This window comes from Coloeus monedula (genome assembly GCF_965178545.1).
Source record: "Coloeus monedula genome assembly, chromosome: 19".
In the NCBI taxonomy this organism is placed as follows: Eukaryota; Metazoa; Chordata; class Aves; order Passeriformes; family Corvidae; genus Coloeus; species Coloeus monedula.
The window spans coordinates 10,893,171-10,913,259 of NC_138799.1; positions in this window are offsets into that span (position 1 = coordinate 10,893,171).

Consider the following 20,089-nt stretch of genomic DNA (forward strand, 5'->3'; position numbering starts at 1 on the left):
CTCTCTCTCTGCCCTCCCCAGGGCCGTTCCAGCAGGCAGGTGGGGTTTTCTAAGGAAAAGTGAAAGCAGCGGTGTTTCCCCGCAGTTGGGGTTTGTTTCCCTCGGGACCACGCTGAGCCCCCGGCAGGGAATTGCAGCCACCCGGGAGAGGAAAGGGGGACGAACACAAACCGCCTTTCTTCTGCAAAATCTGGTTAAAATGCTTGGATTTGATGCTGCAAAGATGGGAAAAGTGAGGAGAGAGGAGGACTTAGAGACACAGGGAGCAAAGGGGTCCAAGGAATGAGAGAGGGTACAAAAAAAAAACCCTGAAGCATCTCTAGCACAACCTCCTGCCTTTGTCCGGCTGGGAACGAGGATGCAGATGGGATTGGGAGAGCTCATGCTCAGGAAGTGGCTGCTAGGGATGCTCCGGGCAGGGCTGCAGGGCACAGGGACATTTGCTGTCCCCCCTGCCACCCCCAGCTGCCACCCAGCACACCCCGATCACGACACCAGCAACGGGAGGGAGGGGAAGAAAAGGTTCCTTCAGATCCCTCCTGCTCTGCCCACAAGGCAAAGCCTCCTCCAGTGCAGAATGAACCCCTCTGGAGCAGGGATGGGTCATCCCCACCGGCTGTACCCACACCAAGCCCCAAGCCATCCCAGAGATCCCAAAATTCCCAGGATCCACCACCCAATACCCCAATTTCGGGGGAAAACCCCCTGGGGATCTGCCCCTTGCAGAGTCCAGATCCATCACCCAATTTCCCAAACTCGACCCATCCCCACACCAGAGTTTCTCCCATATGGAAAGGATTTAACCCTCAGTTCCTCAGACGAAGTCCCCCAGCCCAGCACAGGTAGGGCAGAGTTTCTGTCCCCTCCCAGATGTGTCAGAGGGGAAAAAAAGCAGCTTTCCATCTGATTTTCCTGCTGCCAGCGTGGGGATTAATTACACACCTCGTCTGGGCAGAGCCCAGCTATCACCACGCAGAGTCTCGCTCCATAAATTTTCAGCTGCTAATAATAAGGCTGGACAGGAGTTTTAAAGCTTCAGTAGACAGTTTACAATTAACCTACTCCTGTCAGCTGGAAAATCACCTTCAAATGGGATTCCAGTTCACGTCTGACTCGCTTGGAGTGAGAGTTTCACTTTCTGAGAGTGAGAAACTGCTCGCGAAAGGCAGGGAAGGCACCGAGCAGAGCCAGGGGAAGGCCCCAGGGGCAGATTCAGCTCCGAGCTGACCTGAATTTCTCCCAACGTCGGTGCAGATTTCACCAGGGGACTGCCAGCCCAGCCCTTGGAAGCTGGGAATCAGCTCCATGAGTTCAGGAGCTTTTCAGGCTCATCTCAAGCAAGTTTTTATCAAGGACACAAAACCCACCTTGGATTTAACAGCTGAGGGAGAGGAAACCGTGGATTTTGAAGCCCCAATCTACCAGAGATGCCCAAGGAATGACAAGCACAGAGCACAGATCACACCCACATCACCAGCCCCGTTGCTTCCTAATTCTCCCTGGGTTTTTTTCCAAGCTGAGAGGTGAAGTCCATCAGTTGGAGCCACCATCCCAGAGGTCACCTCTGAGCAGAGCCAGGGTGACCATTTCTGGGATGCCCAACACCCTCTGCTCCCTCTTGTAGCAGCTCACTCACAACTTTTAAATATAAGAATCATCCTAAAATGGCATTATGGACTTTTACTGCCAGAGTAGGGAGGCTCTGGAAAAGAATTCCCGGAGAAACTGGGGCTGCCCCATCCCTGGAAGTAACTGGGATTGGGGAAGGTGTCCCTGCACATGGCAGGGGTGGGAATGGATGGGATTTAAGGTCCCTTCCCACCCAAACCATTGCATGATTCTATTCAGGGAAGCTTTGGGATCCAAACCAGCCCTCGTGGAGCTTCCAACCTCACAGGTTTATCCCTTTGGAACTTCCCAAAGTCCCCCTTGAAACACCTTTGAAAAGCCCCAAAAACGAATGACATCAGCGAGGAGGGCAGGGGGGGAGCGGGGAGCCGCCCAGTCATTTTCCGTGATTAAAAGGCAAATTTTATTCCTGGAGAAACTTGGAAGCAAATGTGGCGTTGCCATGGTTTCCCAGGCACTGGCTGGAAATGACAATATTAGCAGGGTGACCTGGTAATTAGAAACTGTGCCCCCAGGTCAGGCTGCGGAGAAAATAAAGAGAGATTAAGGCGTGCTAAAGACGCAGCATAATGCTGCGGGCTCCTGCGCTCCCCACCTTTTATAAGCGGCCCATTTAAATGCAGATTATGACTTTCCACCTGGGGCTGCTAATCTGTCTCACAGCCAGATCAAACAATGAGCCAGCGCTCCGCACTGTGGGGCCGGGGTGCGCTGGGGCTCGGGCTGTCACCGGGGCCCTCACGCTGCCCTGTCCCCCCTTTTCCCAGGGGAGAACGCAGCGGTTGGAGTTCGCAGATGATTGATTGTGCGCGCTGCATGTTTATGTCCTCCTCTCCCACCCCTGAATTCCAAGGATTTGGAGCAAAACAGGTTCAGATTTTCATCCTCCTCTCCCACCCCAAAACTCCAAGAATTTGGAGCAAAACAGGCTCCGATTTTCCCCTTCCTCTCCCTTCTCTTCATTGATTTGAAGCAACCCAGGCTCAGATTTTCATCCTCATCTCCTTCCTCCAAACTCCAATGATTTAGAGCAAACCAAGCTCACATTTTCATCCTCATCTCCTTCCTCCAAACTCCAATGATTTGGAGCAAACCAAGCTCACATTTTCATCCTCATCTCCTTCCTCCAAACTCCAATGATTTGGAGCAAACCAAGCTCACATTTTCATCCTCATCTCCTTCCTCCAAACTCCAATGATTTGGAGCCACCTCCCTGGGCAGTTCAGTGCCTGACCACCCTTTCCACATAGAAATTCCTCCTGATGTCCAACCTGCACCTCATCTGGTGGAGCTTGAGACCATTTCCTTTCGTCCTCACATTCCCTGGGAGCACATCCCGATCCCCTCGGCTGCCCCCTCCTGCCAGGGACTTGTGCAGAGCCAGAAAATCCCCCGAGCCTCCTTTTTTCCAGGTTGAGCCCCCCCAGAAATGCCCAAGGAATCCTTCCCTGGCAGCCCAAGCCTGGCCCATCCCTGCCACTCTCAGCAGGACGTTGTTAACCCATGGAAAAAACTCTGGAAAAGCAGCCAAGGTGTTTCCAGCTGTGTTTTCCCCGGTGGCAGCTGCTGGTGGCTGGGTGGGGATTGTCCTCACCCAGAAAGGAACAGCGCCGAATGAATCAGCAGGGCGTTAAAACCCATCCCGTTTGCAGGGGTAATTCCAGTGACCCTAAAGCCAGCACCGCGGAGAGGGAAAGGTTTGAGCTCCCCAGAGCTGCACCTGGCCCTTGGCTGCTCTTCACTTTCATTAAGAGCATTTCAGGAGCGCTAATCACAGCCCTGGCCCAGCCCCGGCCCTGGCAGGTATTTCCCACAGCCCCAGCAGGTGTCAGGTGCATCAGGAACCTTCCCTGGCTCCTCGGAGAGCACCTGGAATTTTATCTGCTTTCCCAAAGGTGCCAAAGCCAAGGGCTGGAGGCCCAGCCTGTGACAGATCCCCGGTAAAATGTGGGGTTTGGGTCCCACTCTCCCCTCCTGGGATGGATTTTGACGTCTCTGTGGCTTTTATGATCCTGCAAATCGGAGCTCAGCCAGCTCCATCCAACCAGTGTCAACATTGCCCGTGCCAGAGCCACCTCAGCCTTTCAAAGTAGGAGAGAAATAGGGAAAATGATTCCCAGGAGACCTGGGAGGACACGGTGGAGGACGCTGCCTTCCCCTCCTTCATCCCAGTCTTTGCAAAATGGCAACCACAGGAAGGGAAAGCCGACAGGGAATCCTGGAGAAGAATCCAGAAACCCTTGGGAAGAGCAGCCTCTGGATGCAGCGGGCAAAACCCTTCATTTCCAGCTGCCTTTTTTGGGTGATAAAGCAGGGATTGCTCCTGGGAGCAGCCCTGGAGTAGTAGAGGAAGGATGATAACGGAGTGCAGGGCACAGGGAACACGGGAAAAGCAAGGCTGGATCCCTTCCCATGCCCACCTCTGGCATCCAGGCAAAGCTGAGCTCCTCCGTGCCTCAGTTTCCCCCAGTGTCAGCTCCCGCTGCACCACCCGAACAATTCCTTTGATGCCTGACAATCCCAGACCCCGGGTTTGCACCATTTTATTGCCGCCATCAGCCCTGAAGAGGTGATTTTGGTCACCGTACCCCTTACAGGCAGCACAGGCACTGAGAAAGGACCCCCAAAAAAGCCAAACCTGAGCCTTACCGGCTTCATCCTCTCCTTCCCCAACCCCTCCCGGCCCCTTCGCTCGCCCCGTTCCTCCTCCCTGCCCGAACTGTCATGGTTTATTTTGTTTGGGTGGATTTTCTTTCTCCTTCTCCCCCCTCCCCGGCCAAGCAGACACTTTTCCCATGGAGATCCAGCGCGCTCCGGGCCCATTAGCATCCTCGTGCATAATTAGGGCCGCGGGCATTGTCATGCAAAGCAGCCTCGGATGACAACACTTGAGCCCGGACGACGCAGGAACGCCGCGAGGAAGTTTCTCACACTGGGTTTAGTCCAGGGCAAACCGGGCTCTGCACGGCTTGGAGATTTTAATTAATTAATTAATTAATTAATGGGTGTTAGGCTCTCCTCGCAGCCCCGGCTCCAGGGCTGCCCTGCATCCATCCCTCCATCCCGTGGGCTCCACCTCTTACGTGTAATGGAATCCTGGAACGGTTTGGGTTGGAAAAGGACCTTAAAGCTCATCCCGTTCCAGCCCACACCTCGCACTATCCCAGGCTGATCCAAGCTGGCCTTGAACACTTCCAGGGATGGGGTAGCCATGGACTAACCTGTTCCAGGGCCTCCCCACCCTCCCAGGGAAGGATTCCTTCCGTGGAATGCGTTTAACTCAGTACAATAAATTAACCCCCCACCCCAGGCAGCCTCGGGGTGATCTGCCACCAGCCCCACAGGACAGGAGCTGAGCCAGGCTCTCCAGCCCAGCCCAGTCCGGGTGGGGTCTGTCCTCACCGCTCTCCCTAAGGCCTCACAGCAGCCAGAAAGACTCCAAAAGCTTTTCCTGCTCCCAAATCAACACCTTCAAGCGGTTTCTGCTGGGTCTGGGTGAACTCTGCTGGTGGTGGTTGGGGAAGGATGGGCGCAGGACAACCCAACAGAGAAATGGGCTGGATCTGAGCCCATTGCCTGGAATATTCCCCTTCCCAGCTGCTTTTCCCCTGCTCCTCAGGCAGGAGACGGGAGCAGGTTCATGTGAAAGGCACAAGGACAGAGAGGATTCGTTTTGCCACAAAAAGCTACAAAATAGGAGCTGATTTTCAAATAATTCCAGCAGAGCCAGGGGAAAACTCCCACATTCCCTGACCCCACCGAGAGCAGCACATTCACCATGGGGCAGAGCAAAAGACCAGCCCAGAAAGGGAGAATAAAGGTGGAATTATGGCTCTGAGAAATTCCCAAGCCCCGTTTCCAGAAGGGATTTACCTTAGCAAGGGGCAAAGTCCCGTTCCCTGGCAGTGGGATTTGCACAGCCTCACTTCGGCAAGGAGTTTAGGAGCCTCCAGTCGGAGAATTTTGTTCCATGGGAGGATGTTTAGAAGCTTTTTATCAGCCCCAAAATCTTTTATCAGCCCCAAAATGTTCACTGCAAAAACCACCCCACATCTGCTCCCTCCTGCTCCACTCCTGGCTGGAAAGGAATCCTGGAGAGATCCAAAGCCAGGGAAGCCACAAAGCCAGAGGGGCTCCCCAAACTCATCAAACAGAACAAACTGACCCCAAATCCTGCCCCCAGAGCCGAAAGATCCACCTGAAATTTGTCCTGGGAACCTTCAGCAAGCCAAAAACAGGGCTGGGGGGACATCCCAGATGGGAATTCCATCTCCATCCTTGGGATCTAATAAAAAACTCCCAGCAAGAGGCACCAAAAGGTGGAGGAGCAGCCGAGCCGGAGCCTTCCTGGGAACTGAAATGTGCTGAGAGCTTGGGATGCTGCTGGGATTTCAGGGATGAACACACCTGGTGGGTCTAATCCTCAAAGCAGCACCTTTCCAGTGCTTCCCTCCCCCAGTCCCAGCTCCCCCAGCAGCTGCCGTGGGTTTGGCACCCACATTCCAAAGCCCTTTCATCTCCCTGAGGTGCTCTGCCAACATTTTCCAGTACCAAGAACTCCTTTGGGACAGGAATTTCAGGAGGAAACTGGGGGGGGGCTTTGAACCACTCCTGGGAATGATTTTTGCCATTTTTTATCCTCCCTCACACCAATTCCTGGGTTGGGAATATCCTGCGTTTCTATCACGGGAGAATTCCTGAGGCTCCACCTGAGCATCCCAAAGTTTCCCTGACAATTCCAGCCCCTTCCAGGCCACGGGACTGACTCAGGATCAGGTGGAGTCACAGGGATGGAATGTGGGGCTCAGGATCCCACTGCAGCAGGTTGAGTCACAGGGGAGGAATTCGGGATATTGCTGAGGCGTCCTGGGTTTAACCCTTAACCTCCCAGCTCTGCTCTTTGCTTTCACACTGGGAATTCTCCCTCTCATTTAAAATGCACTGGAGCAGCAGGAGTGAGACGTGGAGAGCAGAGAGGGACCCCCACTGACGTCTCCCCAAATTCCTGGAGGATCCCAACACCCCCCATGTCTCTCTCTGGCCAACCCTGCAGAGCTGCATCCCTCCCAAAACCAGGCAAAAACGCGGCTCGGGGCCACCCTGCCCCTCAGAGGGTCCTTGAGGGATCTCACTGACAGCCCCGTGTGACCCTTCCCGAGGGCCACTGAGGAAAAATGGGAAGCGAAGGAGCCACAAACACCCCTGAGTCCCTCACCTCACATACCCCCTGAAGTGACGAGATCGTGGCCGAGGGGACACCGGGAGCAGCAGAGGGGAAACCCCTTCACACACAGGACAGCCCAAAAAATGGGATGGATCTGCTCTGAAGGTGGCACAGCCTTGTCCAGCTCCACACACAGCCAGCCCTGGGATTGTCCAGCAGCCCCTGGAATGCCCAGCAGCCCCTGGAATGCCCAGCAGCCCCTGGAATGCCCAGCAGCCTCTGGAATGCCCAGCAGCCTCTGGATTGTCCAGCAGCCTCTGGAATGCCCAGCAGCCCCTGGAATGCCCAGCAGCCCCTGGATTGTCCAGCAGCCCCTGGATTGTCCAGCAGCCTTTGGGACACAGGAAAACCCCCCCAGGGATGACCCAGGGAGGTCAGGACTGCCCCAGGCCGGAGCTGCCGGGCCTGTTTGCATTGCCCACCCCAGACCCCAGCACGGGGATGGGCAGAGCCGGGCACTGACCCCAAACCTGCCCCTGAATGCCGCCGGCTGAGGGGGCACGGGGGCTGCTGGGCCCCTCTGGGGTGGGGAACAGCCCAGGAGGAGCTGCCAGGAGCGTTTCCCCTCCGGGCTGGCATGGTTTGGGTGACAGGAGCCTCCTGCAGAGGAATGAAGGTGCTGAGGGAAAAGAGGCCAGGGGCAAATCTTGGAGCAAAAAGTGGCAGCTCAGCCCCTCCCCGAGGGCAAGGAAGGGGCAGGGGAGGGGGAAAAGCTGGAAAAGGCACAGAGGAGAAGGCAGGGAGCAGGACAAGGACACCGGGGGCCCTGGGGACAGCTCTGTGGGGACAGTCCCGGAGGGAAGGCAGAGCCAGAACCCGGCCAGGCTTCTGCTCCTCCCGAGAGGAGAGGAGAGGAGAGGAGAGGAGAGGAGAGGAGAGGAGAGGAGAGGAGAGGAGAGGAGAGGAGAGGAGAGGAGAGGAGAGGAGAGGAGAGGAGAGGAGAGGAGAGGAGAGGAGAGGAGAGGAGAGGAGAGGAGAGGAGAGGAGAGGAGAGGAGAGGAGAGGAGAGGAGAGGAGAGGAGAGGAGAGGAGAGGAGAGGAGAGGAGAGGAGAGGAGAGGAGAGGAGAGGAGAGGAGAGGAGAGGAGAGGAGAGGAGAGGAGAGGAGAGGAGAGGAGAGGAGAGGAGAGGAGAGGAGAGGAGAGGAGAGGAGAGTCACTGGTCCCTCTCACAACTCCTGGAATTTTAGGAGCTTTTTGCTGGGCAAATCTTTGCTCTCCTTTCCCTGCCTGGGAAGCGATTTTTTGCAGCAGGACAAAACCAGTGGATTTTGGGGTGGATCACACCGAGGATGCAAAGAGGCAACGCAAATTCCCAATCCACTGCTGCCCAGCTGCTCCCTGCTCCACTCCTTTGGCAAAGTGAAAAAATAACTCAGAGAAATTAAATATTCCCCAGAGCCGGGCCTGCAGCGCACGTTAATGTTCAGCAGCACAGAAAAATGACAACTCTTTGTTTAGACTTTCTCCTAATTCATATTTCATACAGGCCTCCCCTAATCCAGACCCAATCCATCTTCCCTCCTATTTGTTTTCTCTCCCCCCTCCCTTTTTTTTTTTATTTCCTTTTAACCTGTTTAATCCTTTTAAGTTCAAGGATTTGAAAAGCAAATACTATAAAAGATGAAAGGTGCGTTGGAGGAAATCAACTTTGATAAGAGGCTTTTATGGCTTGTAAACCTTATTCCGGCCCTTGGGCTTGAAAGGCAGCACTAATTTTAAGAGCCTTATGCAAGCCTCACGTTCAGCTTCGAAAAAAAGCCTGGTCCAGCCTAAAAACGGTGGGGCTCAGGGGCTTCTCCTCACGGTGGCCCAAATTTGGGCAACCACAGCACACAGCTCTGGATTTTTAGGAACTCAAGAAACAGCCGAGTTTTAAAAGACTTTTAAAATATTAAATATTTGGATTAATAGCATAATCCTGAATGAATTGCTCAATATTCTCCTTAAAGCCTTGCACCTGCAGCAGCTCCAGCCACCATCCCACACCTGGACTTCTACAAACCCAAGGAGCAGCCAGAGCAGCTTAAAAACGAAGGGAAAACCCCACTAAATATTAGGATTAATGGCACAGCCCTGAATAAACTGCTGGTGTGATTTTCTCCTTAAAGCCAGGCTTTGGCAGGGGGCAGTTAGGCCAGGCTTTGGCAGGTCCCTGTAGGGGCAGTTAGGCCAGGCTTTGGGAGGTTCCTGTAGGGGCAGTTAGGCCAGGCTTTGGCAGGTTCCTGCTGTAGAGGCAGTTAAGCCAGGCTTTGGGAGGTTCCTGCTGTAGAGGCAGTTAAGCCAGGCTTTGGGTGGTTCCTGCTGGGGCTGCAGCTCCATCCCTTCCTTCCCTGGAATTCTGCTCCTGGGACACAGGCTCAGGACTAACCAGCATCGTGTGGAGGCCCAGGAAGAGCGCAGCTGTGCAGGGAATTCCTGCAGTCCAGGAAAGGCGTCTCCATCAGGAGATTCCTTGGGATCCTGCTTCTCCCAGAGGAGCTGGGAGCGTCAGTGGTGGCTGGAAAACCGGGGAGGAACTCCCTTAGCACCAGCTAATCACCTTCGGATGGGGGCTGGGGGCTCTTGTCAGCAGCGTGAAGAGTTTGAATCATTTTAGGGCCATTTCCACACATTCCCACCCTGGAGCAGGAGGAACAGTTCCCCCATCAGCCGTTTCCCACCATTCCCACTTATCCCCAGAGATGGAGAGGACGTCGTTGAGCAGCTCTGAAGTTTTCTGCGTTTGCATCATGAACTGCCACCAAAAAAAGTCGGGAATAACAACAATTCTGCTCAGCCACCCTACAGCTTTGCCAGCAGGATTTGGGTCATGCCCTGGGTGCGTTTTTGGGACCGCCTGGTGCACGGAAACACAAAGAAATCCATTTTTCAGCCAAGCCCAGTGCGGGCAGAGACCTCGAGCTTGGCCGTGGTGCCAAGGTCAGAGCAACGAGCTCCAACACTCCGGGCACAGGGAATGGCTCAGGGACCCGAATTAATGGGATCTCTGCACGAGTTAATGGGATCTCTGGGAGCTCTGCACGTAGCCTGGGTGCTGCTAATGAGCAGTACAGGCAGCAGGAGCAGCCTGGGATCCAGGGGCACTCACGGGAAGCTACAAACAGCTCTGAACTCCAAGATTTTCCCGTCTAAATAAGCAAAACAGGGAAAAGGTGAGGGGAAAATGAGGCAGGGAGGGAGGGCAGCCTTCGGGAGCTGAAGGGATTTTCCCCAGCTGGCAAGGGGAACTGGAAGGAGGACTTCTGCATCCCAGTTTGATCCCAAACCCCTTCACTGCCCTGAAACTGTTCCTCCAGGAAGGCAAATCCAGCTGCAATTCCAATGGATCCCTTTACAAGCACCAACCCAAACACCAGCACAAACAGGAGGAACAGGGACCAGGACAGCCGAGATCCTGCAGGAAATGCTCCTGGGATACACAAAATCCCAATTTGCGGAGCTCAGCCCCACCCGTGGGGCTCCTGCATTTATCCCCCTGGTTATTTTGGGTGTGACTGTCCCGGAAAAGCAAAAGCTGTTTGCAAACGCTGCGATCCAGCAGTTCTCACCTCTGGAAAACGCTCCCAGCAGCTCTGAGCAGCAGAAAGTGCTTTTATCGCCAATCTTAACTCTCTCCCCCAGATCTGCAAAGCCGGGGAGAAAATCTCGTTCATCCCCTGGGCTGCGGGAGCAGAGTGGGCTCGAAACGACAGCAGAGCCCCAGCCCAGCCTTGTTCCATCCCCCAGGCTGAAAAACTGCCAGGAAATAACAATCCCGGGAATAATCAGGGGAGAAGGGCTGAGGACATTTGCACGGCCGTGCAGAGCACAGTTATCCTGGGAAAGGCTTCCCAGCCCAGCCCAGATGTCAGGTGTTCCCCCCAGGATCCCGTCCAGAGCCAGGCTCGGTTTTCTGGGAGGGGACCAGCAGCAGGGCTGTGGTTTCATGGCTAAAATCCAATTTCGGGATCGTTTTCACCTGGGAAGCATTTTGGGGGAGCTGGGAGCTGCGCCCGGGCAGGTGAGGAGGAGCAGGAGGTGACACACGGAGGCATTTGGGATGCAGAGCTGTCACATCCCTCTCCCAGCCCAAACCCCAGGAGCCGCGGGAAGACAAGCTGGGAACAAAAATCAGCCTCCACTTACGGGATAAACCCCATAATCTTGAATATTCAAGAACATTGGGGCAAATCCAACATCTTTATCCTCAAACATCATCCTAGGAGATTCCAGGCTGCTCCATCAGAGTCCCCTGTCCCGCTCAGCTCCCGATGTGCCCCAGGAGGAGGAGGAGGAGGAGGATGTGGAAGTGCAGCTGTTGTGCTCAGCAGCCCCACGGCACCCCGGCCCTGTGCTGACACTCATTCCAAGGAGCCTGCAACATTTGGCCACCAGAGCTGCTCCCTGTTTGTTTTGGGAGGACCAGGGATTGCTCAACAGCTGCTGGGGAGGCCTGGTTAGCCAAAAAGAAATAATAATGCCCTGCCCTGAGCACATCTCCAGGGAAACCGAGTGGTTTTTCCACTCCTTTCTGTGTCACCAGTAGCACCAGGGGACTCTGCCCGAGAGCAGCCCCACACGGAGGGAGAGGAGCCGCCCGATCCGGCAGGAATTGGGCGAGGAGGAGGAGGAACAGAGGAAAGGTGACACAATGGGTGGCCAGGGCTGAATTTCCGAGGTCTGAGTGGCCAGAGGAGGAGGAGGGAGCCCTTCCCAAAAGGTCTGGTTCCAATAAAAAGGAGCATCCCAGAGGAGGGGCTGCCTGTGCCTCCCCGGCTGCGCTTCCTGGACACTTCCAGCCATGTGGGGAGGGCGAAAGCAAGGGAGGAGGTGAGGAGCCAGCGGCCTGGGAAGGGCAGGACAGGCCCTGGGACCACACGTGGGGCCAGCACGAGCCCCCAGCAAATCCAGCCTTGAGTCCCTGGAGACCTGGAGGGGACCCAGCTGGCAAGAATTCCACACAAGTGGCAAGAAGGGACAGGCAAAGCTTGTCACAAACCCTGAGAACATTCTCTGCGTCAAATATTTGGGGGAAGATCTGAATTATAACAATAATTTTTAACACTTGAAGCAGTGGACAGGCCCACCCTGCTTCACAATTAAGCTGGAAAACACAGCTGCCTAAATCCCTGTCCTCCCAGGATCATCACACCCCACCAACACTGGTCCCAGAAGCCACTTGACCCCACAGAGTGACACCTTTTCAAACAGGAAAAGAATCAGAAATGGCCTCTGGATGTGCAGTTTCCCATCGTGGCAAGAGAGGACGGCACAAAAACTCCTCCTCTCTTGTGCCAGAGCACTGCGATGTCACCGCTGTCACCTCAAACCACACCACGGCCTGGAGATCCCCAGAGCCACCAAACGCTTCTGTCCTGGCTTTGGGGAGAGCCCCAAGCCCTCTGTGGATCAGGGTGACCCCAAACACACTCCCACGGTTGCTTCCATGAGAGTCACACCTGACCCCTGCCCTCTGCTCCTCCTCCGATGACAAACCCTGGAGCTGCCTCACCTGGACAGGTGAGTGCCCCCAGCCCCTGCTCGTCCTTCGGGATGGCATCAGGATCAGGATGGCATCAGGATCACCCACCTGACCCTGTTCCACCCCAGCTGCACAGACCCCACACAGGGAACCCGCCCCACACCCTGGGCACAGCCTTGTATCAACCCAAACTCCTCCAAAACCAGGCCCCAAACACTTCCAAGGTTCTATGCAGGAAATAATGACCCTTTTCTCCTAAATTAAAATCCTTTTCTTCCCCTCTCCAACACTGCAGGGCCTCCACTATCGCTGAGTTTGATAAATAAAAGGATCTCTCACACCCAACAGGCCCTGGATATCCGTAGGCATCCCGGACATCCCTTAAAATGTCCTTTTAATGAGCGCAACGTCCCAAAGGCTGGAGTTCCACCCCAACCTTCTCCATGGAGGTGCAGTGCTCCGTGGGCTCCCAGCAGCATGGAACGGGCCCGTGGCTCCCAGGGCTGAGGAGAAGCCAGCCCATACTGGAGCAATCTTGGCGGTCATTAAGGGCACCCTGCTGGCCCCAAACCCCGGCAGAGCCTTCCCTCCTCCCAGCCCTTGTCAAACAGGCTTTAACCTCTTCCCTCCTGAGGCCCAGCCGAGTGTGGGGAGCCGCAGGAAAGGGGATGGAGGAGAATTCCAGGGAAGCAGCACTCAGAGGTCACCAACCCCAAGTGCTGAACTTCCTTCTTTTCCCAAAAAAACAGAGCGGGAAGGGGGGGAGAGGCCTTTGCTGGGATGAAGAGTGGTGGGAACCCACTCGTCCCGCTCAGCTTTGGGAGGATGTGGGCCCAGCTGGGGGGCGGCCAGGATGAAAGAGCCTTTGACATTTTCAGACCAAAGGGTCTTATTTTTATTTTATTTCTGAGGGCCCCATGCAGGCAGAGGCCTTTAATGGTGCTGGAAACAGATGGGCCAACGGTTCCTCTGCTCATCCAGGGCGCCAGGCAGAGAAACACCGCTGAAAAATGAGCAAGCAACGTTTTCCCTTCTCCATTTACCATCCCTGCTCCTTGCTGTCTCCTGGAAATTGGCCCTGGACAAGGCTGGAGTGGCCACCACCTCATCCCAAGGCATCTCCAACGGGTCAGGGGTGTTCTGCATGGGAATCAAACCCTGCCAGCCCTTCAAACACAGGAATTGTTCTCATTTTCAGTAAGGAACCAAATGAAAATGCTCAGACTTTTCCAGGTTCTTGATTCCTGCCTGGAATTATTTTTGCCCTTTTTTGCTTCGCTCGGACAAGAGAAGGAAAATAAGAAAGGGACGAAGAAGTAAAAGGGAAAATAGAAGGAAGGGGGGAAGGATGGAGGAGAAACCATTTCAGAGGCAGAAAAATCCTAAAATTCAAAGCCAAACTTTTTTCCAGGAAGAGGAATTAGCTAAGATTTTGGGAGAGAAAAGGTCAAGCTTTGTTTGGAAAATTCCCAAGCAGGTCAATTTAAAATCATCGCCTCCCTCTGCCCCTGGAGCCCCTCACAGAATTATTTGTCCTTGGAATTTCAGCACAATCTGCTGTGAGCTCCCCAAACTCAAAGACTGTGCTTCTCCTTGGCTCTGCTGTGGGCAAAATCCATCCCAAGGATCAACAAAGTCAGGATAACACACTTGTGGAATGAAAGTCACCCCGGACCTCTGGCCAGGACATTGCCCATCATTTCTCCAGGGAGCTCCATGTGCAGCTCTCCCAAAGGAACATTCCGGCCTCCATGCCAAGATGTCACAGAGCTGGGAATTCCATCACAGAGCTGGGAATTCCATCACGGAGCTGGGAACACGGAGCTTCAACCTGCCCTGGATCGGTCCCTGCTGAGAGCCCGCCAGGGATGCACAGTAAAATTCCCAAGTGGGAGGAAAAAGAGGGAAAAACAGTGCTCATGTGCAGCTGGGAATGGGAAACCTGGGATGCAGACAGCACTTACGGAATTTGCCTGGACCTGGGCATGGACAGGTGTGGCCTCCAAGGGTGGTCACAAAGCTGGACATGCAGGAGCCTGGAATGCTCCTGACATTCCCCAGGGACAATATCCCGGTGCCTGCGCCCGGAAAACACAACCGACAAAATATTGGGAAACCCAATGGAAAAGGGTTCAAAATTCCCTGCCAAAATGCATTTTTATCAACAGCTCCAGGGCTTCTCCAAGGAGGCCCCCTCAGGCTCCAGGCTGGAGCACAGGAAGGGCACCCTCAGTCCCAGGGCTGGGATATCCTGGATGTGCATGTTCCCCCCATCTTCGGGATCAGCCCCGTTAGGATGGATGTGTTCCCATTATCTCGGGTTTGAATCGCAGCCAGGCTGAGTTTTCCACGCTGGGATGGAGGAATGAGGCTGAGAAGAAGCATCCAGGAGAGCAGGGAGACACCAACCTCATCTTCCAGGCGCTGCCATTGTGGGAAACCACCGGATTCCCATCCAAACCCAAGGCGAACCCAGCCCTTCCCTGCTCCGGCAGCACCTGGAGCAAACAGCCCAAACCAGCCCTCTCCCTCCCAGGAACAGAAATAGATTTGGCTCCCAGAGCTATTTTTATTCCCTCCAAAAATATTTGGACAAAACCCATTTGCATCATCCCCAGCGCTTCCTCTCTCTGGAGGGCGAGGAGTGGCACGGACGGATCCGCCCAGGGAGGGATCGGAGAGGCTTTGGCAAAAACAGAGAGCCCAAAGGGATGGAGGCAGTGGGACAGGGATCACCCAGGGCTTTTTTGGGATCCTGAAAAGCAGCGAGGAGCCTGGGCAGCCACAGCAGGGTTGGCAGCAGTGGGGTGGGAGTAGCGTGGCTCAGGGAGAAAGCACCTGGTGGAAAACAGGCATGAGGAGGTAGAGCTGCCTGGTGAAATTTGGGCTGCCAGGCTGGCCCTGCTCAGCATCAGCATCCTGCCCATATAAACCCTATTTCCTCCCTTTGGAAGTTAATCATGGTTAAAATTCCATTTTCTCTTCTCCCACTGCTGCAGTCCCCCTTTCAATGACCACCTTCCACATTGAGACCCCAAAACCGGCCCCAAGCACCCCTAAACCAGTCCTGGGCACAGAATGAATCCCTGAGGACCAAATACAAGCAGTGGATGCGTCTCCAACCCAAAACTTCCCAAAGAAAATGACCCCACGTTCCATTTGCAGTGCCAGAGGACCAGGCAGTGGAAAGGAGATGCTCCTTCTGTGCTGGACAAGCAGAGGACACCCCAAAGCCAGGGATTCATGCAAACACGGGGTGAACTGGGTCATCTGGTTTCCTTTCAGGCACCCTGGAGCTCTTTATGGCAGGTGACACCTTCCAGCCCGATTTTCTGCTCAGGGAGCTGTTCCCACCCAGCGATGGCTGCGATAGGAGCAGTGCTGGAGCCTGGCTTTGTCCTGCCCCACACCTCGCTGAAAAGGGAGATAAAACTCGCCCCAGGCCAGGGTTACGTGCTCCTTCTCCTCCCATCACATCCCGGAGGATGAAGGGAGCAGCTCCCTATGGGAAATAAATGCTGAGATGCTGCTCCCAGCATGGCTGGGGAGCCATTTCACCCCTGCTCCTTTAGGGAAAATCCCAACACTGAAGAAATACGGCTTTGTTTGGGATCCCCCTTCCCTGCTCCCAGTCCTTCCCTTATTCACTCTGCTGTGCTGAGCAGGTACCACGTGAAAAAGAAAAGTCTCATTCTCTGGAGAAGCTCCTGGAGCTCTGTGCCCTTGCTGGGATCCCACCAGGAATCTCTGGGAACGAGGGGCTGCCCCGTGGGGCTCTCCCAAAACCCCACCTGGTGCTGGTGGCTGGTGAGGTTGGAGGCACCACTGAAGAGCTCCCAAAGCTCCCCCAATCCTTCACCTCACCGTCCCACTCTTCCCTGCTTTATCTTCTCCCTCAGCACCAACTTCCCAGGCCAGAACCTGCTCTCCTGGCCCCCTTCCAGCTGGATCCAGCCCCCGTTCAGCAGCAGTTTCCTGCCAGGCTCAGAGATGGGAAAATCTGGGTGGGCAAGGGGCACAACACCCAAAAACCCCCCAAAATCCAGCTCCAGGGTGGGACCATGGCACAGCCATCCTGAGGCTCCCCCACCCCGCAGAGCCAAGGGAGTGGGATCACGTTTGGAGACGTGGACTGATGGCCAACAGGGAGGAAGGAAAGGAACCTGCCAAATCCCATGTGCTGGAAAAGCTCCGTGGATCCTGTTGCCTTGCCAGGGACACCCTCTTTTCCCTGCCCTCCGTGGGGTTTCAGCTCTGGCAGCCAAACTGGAACCACCTCAGCTTGCCGGGTTTGGGGTTGAGTGCTCCAGCTTTCCCCACCTCCTTCCCTGCATTCCCGTAAATGTCTTGGCCAGCCTGGGCTGCATTAAGGGTTTACAGCAAAACCTGAGTGTGGGTGCTGAGGCTTGGGCTTGGCTGGGACTCCGGTTGAGTCCTGGTGGCTCTTGGAGTTGGAAGAGTAAAGGGAAAAACAGGGGTGGTGGAGCCAAGCAGGGAGACGTGAATGATGGCACTGGGGATGGTGAAGCAGATGGGCAAAAAATAAATCTATAAATCTATAAACCTATAAATCTATAAATCTATAAATAAATCTATAAATCCATAAATATATAAATATATATAAATATATAAATATATAAATATATAAATATATATAAATACATAAATACATAAATATATAGAGAGCTTAGTGTGGGGTTCCAAAACCTGACAGATGTTGACAGAGTTGTACCAAAATCCACAGTGCATCAAATCCCTTTCAGCAGCGCTCTGGGGGGATCAGGGCTGCTCAGGAGCTGGGCAGGAAGGAGGTGTTAATCCAGCCCCAGCCTGCAGCCCACCCCAGCCTTCCCTGGGGTCAGGATCCCCTGGATGTGCCTTTTCCACAGGAAACCCACCCCCCTTAGGGTGAGGGGGACCAAACTCCACCCCAGAGCCAGGGACGAAGGTGGCAGGGGGTGAATGGCACCGTGGAAGAGGATGGGGGACGCCGGACACTCCGAAGAGTGGCAGTGCTGACACTCCCTTCACTCCCCCTTTTCCTGGGATACAGCCACCCTGCAGAGCCAAACTGACCTAAATTCCTGCCTGATCCAGGCAAGGACCTTTGCCTGCCCAGTGTGGGCCCTGCAGCAATCCAGGATCCATCCCACGTTGGCAGCACCTGGGATGCTCCGGCAGGCACAGCTCCAGCGCCTGCCTTTCCCCTTCCCCTTCCATTCCCATTCCCCTTCCATTCCCATTCCCCTTCCCCTTCCCATTCCCCTTCCCCTTCCATTCCCATTCCCATTCCCCTTCCCCTTCCCATTCCCCTTCCATTCCCATTCCCCTTCCATTCCCATTCCCCTTCCATTCCCATTCCCATTCCCATTCCCCTTCCCCTTCTATTCCCCTTCCCCTTCCCCTTCCCATTCCCCTTCCCCTTCTCATTCCCATTCCCCTTCCATTCCTATTCTCATTCCCCTTCCCCTTCCCTTCCCATTCCCCTTCCCATTCCCCTTCCCCTTCCCCTTCCCCTTCCCATTCCCATTCCCATTCCCATTCCCTTTCCCTTCCCTCGGCAGGCAGAGCCTCGGTTTTTCCCCCCAGCAGGAGCCCGCAGCCCATTAGACAAGGCCTGATTGCTCCTCCTCACCTCCCCCGTGACACAATCGAGTGCGCATACAAGGCAGAACAAAACAGTGACAATTGGTGACAAATGGACTGCACAGCATCCCGTGGCCCCGTCGCCAGGGAGACCCTGGCCAAGCATGGGCGGCCGCGATCCGGGATGGCAGAGGGGACACAGGTGCTGGGAAAAGCGGCACGGGGGTGACAGGACAGAGCTGCCCCCGCGCCGGGGTGGGACCGAGGACTGCGGCCCGTCAGGCCCAGCCAGCTCTGCCTCGCCCCTGCCGTCCCCCTTTAATTGGGGTAATTTTCCAGAGGTATTTTCCCAGGTCACAGCAGCGGTTTGACAACAAACAGAAAGGGGAAAGAAAGGGTTTAACTGTTGCGAGCCCCATCCCGAGCGCAGCCCCGGGCTCTGGGCCGGACACGGAGCACAAGCCCGGCTTTGCCAGGGGAGGAACGGAGGCCAACAGAGCGAGAATGACGCTGGCTCCCGAGCTCGGTGCTGGCAGAGCCAGGAGGCTCTTCCGGGAACATCTTGGAATGACTCAATGCCTTTTACTTTCAATGCGAGTGATGTCAATGCCCCGCAGCCGCCGTGCGAGCACTTCGCGTTCAGCCGGGGCTGCGGGCGTCCTCCAGCACTCAGAGCACGGCAAAACCGCACGGGCAGCGTCCAAAACTCGGCCTCCCTCCCCCACGGCAGCCACAAACATCGCCAAAGATTGGGATAATCCGAGCTGCTTCCCAAGGGATACCTGCAGCACACACCCCTTCACTTCACTAGGCATGGTGGGATTCGGTCAAAAGTTGGATTTTATGATCTTGGAGGTTTTTTCCAACCTTAAGGAATCTAAAAACAGCCACAGAGCAGCGAGAGCCCCTGGCAAGCTTTGCTGCAAGCAGACAGAGCTGTACCCTACAACTTTCTGTCCTCCGTGCCCTCAGGAGCGGTGCCAGAGGTGAAGCCGAGCATCCCTGCACGGGCTCCCTGCGCTCGGGCTCTGCCTCCTGCCAGGCCCCCGCTGTCCCCGTCCCACTGCACCGTGCAGGTGGGCAAGAAGGAGTTAACGCTGCAGCTGCCAGCCCGGCGGTGCGGAGTTATGCTCAAACTGTTCCCACTGCTGCATGAAGTCAGCTGTCATTAGGGAACAAAGGCGCCCCGGAGCAGCTCAAGTTGTGTCACACTCGGGAGGCGCAGAGACTGCTCCCTGATTAGGATTTCTAAATCAGTCCCATCGAGGCCACCGAATAAAGCCGCGGAACAATGAGCGGGGGCACATTCACACAAGCGGCAGCCCCTCCGTCCCCCCCGCCGCCCTCCCCACCCCCTCGCACGCTTCTCCTCCCGCCCGAGCCTGCGGCACTTCAGCTCCGCATCCCGCTGGAGAGCACAGCCGGTGGCACGGCCCCTGCTGCTCCAGAGCCTGGCTCCTCATCCCCATCCCCATCCCCATCCCCATCCCCATCCCCTCCACATCCCACCGGGCACAGCCCCTGCTGCTCCAGAGCTCTGCTCCTCATCCCCATCCCCATCCCCATCCCCATCCCCTCCACATCCCACCGGGCACAGCTCCTGCTGCCCAGGCCTGGCACCCCAGCCTTGCTCACCCCTCATTTGGGACATTTTTTAAGCCACAAGAATGGGGCATCTCCTCAGTGGGGACCTCTCTTGTCCCAGGAGGCACCAGCCCTATCCAGGTGCCCACTTTGTGGATGGAGGAGGCAATGCCAGGCACTGCATCTTCCTGGCAACTTCCCTGGAGGTGGCTGGGGCACCTTCCCCATGGGCTGACGGCCAGAACAGCCTCCCACTGACCTCTCCTCGGCCACTGACCATGGCAGTGGTGGCCACTGCAGCCTTTTGCCTGCACACCCCTGTCCTGAGCCCATCCCAGGGATGAGCAGCCACTGTTCCCACCAACATCCTCGGGGACAAGCAGCCCCTGGGCCTGGCCCAGCTGAGTGGCTGCCGCAGAGATGGATTTTCCTTTGGAAATGAGGGGCTTTCCACACCTCAGACTCATCCACACGGAGAGCAAACCTCAGCTGCAGCAAGGATGGGTCACTTCCCTCAAGCCTGGGCAGGTGCATAACTGCCCCTTCTTTTTGGGGGTGCTGGACCCCCCACACTGAGCCCGAGCATCTCCCACACCCTCATCCC